Genomic DNA, 6,000 nt, shown 5'->3' on the forward strand with positions numbered 1-6,000 from the left:
TGAGGAGGTGGTGCTCTGTTCCTCAGGTGACAAATCTCATTAGCAGTTCCAAACAGACCCCAGTGGTGCTCTGTCTGTCCCTCTCTCTCTCTGTGTCTGTCTCTCTTCTCTCTCTCTCTTTGTCTCTCTATTTCTCTCTCTGTCTCTCCATCTCCATCCCTGTTTGTGTGTGCACACACATGTGTGTTTGTGTGTGTAAGGGGGTTTCTTTTAGAAGGAAAGTTCTACAAGTAAGTGGATGTGAAGAAAAATGGAGGCTAAAGAATAAGTTCTCACAACCTTTCCAGCCCACTCTTATTTAAGAAGATAAAGACAAATAAGACATATTTTCTGCTATTGTTGTGTGTTTCCTTAAGATTGCCAGCCAGTAACTACAGCACCATCTATTCAAACAACAAGCTATGGGGAGCCTGCAGGCATTTGCAAGGTAATGGGGAACATAAAAGTGGGTACAACAGAAACTATGTACTGTCCTCCTGACTGATTGTCCTCCTGGCTGGCAGTACTGGGGTTAGGGTCAATAGTGGAGGGTTTTCCAAAGATCTTGTTCAAGAGGGTTTGGATATGTGTGATGTGAGGTTGTTCTTAAAGTGTTAGGAAGTTAGAACTATTCAAGATACATTAAAAACACTTCTTATAATTACTATCTGGAAGTCAGCCTACAGTCTCCAGAAAGTACTACTGCCTGTTTGAAAGCTAAATTCTTGGTTGAAAAGACTGTTAGAAACATTCTAGGACAGTATTCTTTCTTTGGTTTTATTGAATCTCTGAAAATTAACAAGCATTGGATAAATCTATCATATGTAACATCATTTTGGTATATATGCATGTGTTGTAGGATGGTTAAGTTGAACTTCTAAGGACATACATTTCTTTGTGGAATGCAGTAGTTCTCTGCTAACCATAGTTAGCATGCTGCATAATAAGATGTCTCACCTTACTCCTTCTGCTGAAATAAAATTCTGTATCCCCTGACCAATTCTTCAACCTCTTCCCCAACCCCCAGTAACCACCAGGCTTCTCTTTATAAGTCAAACCTCCTTAAATTCTGGATAGAAGTGAGATCATGTATTTGTCTTTTTGATATTATGGACATTTTTTACATTCAGATGACTTTCACTTTGATAAATACGACATACCATATAATAAATGCGTATTAACTAAAGTAATCATGACATAATTATAAGGTCTTTGTTAATTTAGAATGATGACCATTGCAAGTATCAGTACTTAGATATTGTTTCAGCTACTTGGAACATTCTGTGGCATAACATGAATAATACTCTTCAAGTGAATTAAAGCAGGCATGAGTCCTCTTAACTTCAAGTATTGGAGAACTTACCTTGATTAATAAGGATGTGGATGACAGATTTATCATGATTTACTAACAAATATAAATTTTGAAATCCACCCCCAAAGAGCTGTTTGTATGCAAAATCATTGTTTATAGTAAGAAATAATTTTTGTCATTAAATTAAATTAGTGGAAGATAGGGAGAAATATGGATTCAATTAGCAATTTCTTGCCTTGAAAAAAAAAAAAACAGGTTCTAAAAGCAGATGAGGTGTTTTAATTATTTCATTTCACATGTGGAAAGAATAACTCTGAAGGAAATAACTTAGGATTCCTTCCAAGTTTGAATTACAAATTATCCCAGGACCCTGGAGAGAGACAACAGAAAATAAGATTGAGGCAGTTTTTTGGGCCAGCCTTTCCATCAATATTGAAGGCTACCTTGTGGGCCTAATTTTTTCCTTGTGCTGTTTTCCAGAGAAGAGAGAAGTTTAATCTTCTTCCTCTTTGGCATATGATTTGTGTGGTTTGGGTGGAGGCTGGTGTCCCAGACCTAGAGCTTGTGTGAGTCACTCTGTGCAGCTACCTCAACTTCATCTTAGTCTATGGAACAAATTCACACCTGCCTCTTCAGTCTAGAGGGCTTTGGTGTTAACCCTTTCCCAATGAACTTGTAGCCTGCACCAGAGATAGATGATGCCCACTGACCCTGTCTGTTACTGGGCCACTGCTTATCACATCCCCACACTCAGGAAGAAGGAAGTGGCTGACTCTGCAGAGCTAAGAGCCTAGCTTCCAGAGATATGATTCTCATGTTGCTCCCCTCTCAAAGCTTTCTTGTGACCTGTTCTGACTTTCAGGGGCTTAATAGAGAACAGAGCTATATAAGGGTGAGTGGGTGGGAGTGGGGAGCGTATAAGGCCTAGAAAAGAACGGTTCTGAGAAAGAAGAGGACGTTGTCCCAACCTAACCTAATTTGCCATTTCTTTAATTCTCCCCATATCGGCTCCCTTCAACCCCATACTGGGCAATTTCATAGCCTTGAGGAATTCTTTGATGTATATCCTTAAGTGTAGATGCAGAGATGAAGGGCAACCTTGACAATCTCTCAGAAATGAAAAGGTTCAACTTCTCTGGAAGATGAATCTGAAAAATCACACCATTCATATTAGATACTGCTAAGAAAAAAAATAACATGAAAGCAAGCAAATTAGCAACATGTCTACACATCATTTTTTGTCCATAAAGGGCAGTGAAAGACACATAATATTTCACAGACAGGTCTACTAGCCCCCTGGGAATCATGTAACATGGGGGGGGGGCAAAAACAGACTAGACAAAGACTTAGTGTATGGCTGAAGCTTCATCTAATTTCCATCCTTTACATTGGTTAGCAGATCTATCTATCTACTATCTATCTATCTATCTATCTATCTATCTATCTATCTATCTATCTATCTATCACCTACTATCTATTAGCTACTACCTATCATATTTATTTACTTATCTGTTTATTTTTTTATTTTGGTGGTGATTTTTTTAAATGTCCACCACCCAATGGATGTTTTGTCCCATTTTCACTGATGTCTCTTGCCTCTCTCCTGCCTCTACACTTCTAGCTTGGCACCTGAGCAGTCTCCTCAGGCATTTATGCTGCCATGGGAGAGTTCCAGTAGCTTGGAACATTAAGCAGTCCCAGAATTGTAGGCCTGGAGCTAGGGTGCCTCCCAGAATACCTATAAACTTCTCACCCCCCTTCTCTCTACCCAAAACACATCATCTTTTGGCATCTACAGAGACACCTTTTTCCCTCTGGTGCAGTGCAGCTTCCATGGCAATTGATGCCAGGAGCATTCTACTAAGAAACAAGAGGGAAAGGAAAGCCAAGTGCTCTATCATACTTTAAAACACTAATTGACCTTGTCAAGATAATTACTGAAGATTTGGAGGACTTGACTGTCTCTTTCAGGCTAGATGGAAAACATAAGTGATTTGGGAGAAAATATACCAATAAAAGAGTTTTCTGTGGCAACTGAGAAGGCTCAGGCTAGCTTAAAGGCAAACGCTTCTTACTCAGAAATCATGGAGCCAAGGGACATAAGTTTGTTTTAAATATGACAGAAAAATATAGTTATGAGGTTCTGTCTTGGAACCTCAAAAGATGACTCCATCTTCAAACCCTTGCTTAAGTTGGTATTACATTGTTCTCTGTCTGTAATAGCTCAGCAATTCAGTCATCAACAACTATTTATTGAGCATTTGTCACTTAGTACAATATTAGATTCTCTGCAAAAATGAGTCAAATACGATAGTTGCCTTCAAGGAGCTTATCTTTTTTTTAATAGAGCAGTATCAAATTCATAAATAAATAAACTACAGAATGGAGAGCCCAATGGTATCCATAAGTTACTTAGAAATTTTAGGCTAAATTAGGAAGAGGTCATGCCTAGAAATTACTTTGAAATCATTAGATCAAAATCATTTTCCTGGAAATCTTGAGCAAACTTACCAATTTTTTTTGAAGGCTTAATGTGTAATTTTAAAATATAGCTCATGATGATTAGGGTGAACTATAACTCAGCACAAACTGATTCCTCATAATAGAATTGGAATATTGGTCTTTGGTTGTGAGATGACTACCATCAATGGAGTTAAATTGATGTGCTTACTTTGTCAGCTATTAGTGTCCAGGATGGAGAGAAAATGTTATGTTGTTTTCAGTGATAGTGTGGCATCTTCATTTGCAAAGCCCATCTAGACACCTTGTTGGCTGAATAGTTAGCAAAGTTGGTCACAATTGTACATGACATGGGAGCCTGTCAGAATATGAAATGGCCCTGGAAAAGATACCCATTGCATTTAGTGGCTGAAACATCCTGAAGCAGTGCCAAGCACCTGAAATAGCGTGGCCATTTTAACCATCTAAGAATAGAAGGAGTGAAGACTTTGGATTCAGGAAAACTGGATGTGTCAGTTGGCAGATTCTGCTAAAGGACAGGCCTGTGAAGATGACCAAGTGGACAATACTGTTTCATATGAGCTGAGTGAGTATAAGCCAACCAGGTGAGAGGTGACACTAAAGGCAAATTCTCACTCCTTCTGTATAAATGATAAAAGGATATGAGGAAATCAATGTCCCCATTATAGTCTAAGATGATCAGAAACCATCTTTGGATGTTTTATGCCATACCTTCAAGAAGCCCATTGGCAAATCTTTGGTGATCAAGGTAAAAAGTTGAAAGACATCATATACAAGGAAAGCTTGAATGAATGCAGCACACTGAGTCTACAGAAGAGACTTAATGTGTGGAGGACATAAAGGAAATCAGGATTATATTTCTGTAAGGAGACAATTTCCATGTGCAAAGAAAATAAGATGCTCTGGGTCAAAGTTGGAAAACAATTAAAAAGAGCCACAGGGAGATAGCTTTTAGTTCAATGAAGGGAAGCATTCTTTAACAATGAGAGTCACTGGAGAAAAGAGCTTGCTGGATTGAGATATAAGCCCTTTATATCTGAGGCTTCTCAGGGAGCAAGCATATGAACATATTTAAGGGAGGTGGTGGTGGTGGTGTGAAATCACAGGTCAGATAGGAAAATAACACCAAAGATTACTAATATCCTTCATAAGCCTATGTCCCATAGGCCTATGCACATGGCTAGCAGAATCTCCCTCTGCCCACTTTCATCTAAACATCTACATTCAACCACAGTGTTGCTCTTACCATTTAAAACCCTGAGAAAGAGAATTCTTTGTCAAAAAGTGCATAATACAAGCCTACCATGGCTAACATGTACACACTCAGCAAGCACGTGTTGAAGTAGTGAACTTGCCTTGTAATCTCAAACAAGTGGAAACAAAATACAAAACATTATAAATAATGTAGCCATGGAATATATAAGTTGAATGCTAATAATCTTGGTGTCTATCCATTCCACAGATAGAAGCAAAACTCAGTAAGAAAATCTTAGTATTCTACATACTTCTTTTTTCTGTTGCTCTTTCTAACTTGATGTTACCTCCCGTACCTGCTTCAGAAAGCCAGTCCTAAACCCCAAATTGCAAATAACTCTCCCTTCTTCAAAATTGGAAAGACTTTCGGGAATTCACTTATCAGCTCATGAGCTTGTAGGCCTTTTAGTAAATGTGCCGCTGCACCTGCTGGGTTTCCTCTGTAGCTGAGGCACAGAAACTTTCAAAAGTACAGCTGGCTCTCAGCAGTCAGCAGAATGAAGAAGAAGGCTAAGGAGGCAGTTGGGGTCAGAGCTGAGCCCTCCCACCATATTTCCTAGTGTGGCGGGAACTGGTAGAGTCTCTAGCAGCTCCTAGGAAAAGTAAATAAATCTGATGAGAGATAAGGAGCCGTAATCACAATCTTATTCACTTACTTTTACAATGAAAACAACATATTTGAGAGAGAGAGACAGAGACAGAGACAGAGAGAGAGACAGGTGGAAGGGAGAGGGAGAGAGGAGGAAGGGGAGGAAGAAGAAAATCCACAAAGCTACCTCTAACAAACTAAGTTTAACAAAGACTTGACACTAGGAGCCAGAGGTAAAGGGGTAAAGGCAATTGTGAGTAACCCAGCACAAGGGCTGGGAACTGAACTTGGGTCCTTTGCAAAACAAACAAACAAAAAAAAACAACAAAACAAAACAAAAAACAGTAAGCATACTGCATACTTAACAGCTGAGTCACTGCCCCAG

The sequence above is a fragment of the Phodopus roborovskii genome, unplaced genomic scaffold (genome assembly GCF_943737965.1).
Source record: "Phodopus roborovskii unplaced genomic scaffold, PHOROB, whole genome shotgun sequence".
NCBI lineage: Eukaryota > Metazoa > Chordata > Mammalia > Rodentia > Cricetidae > Phodopus > Phodopus roborovskii.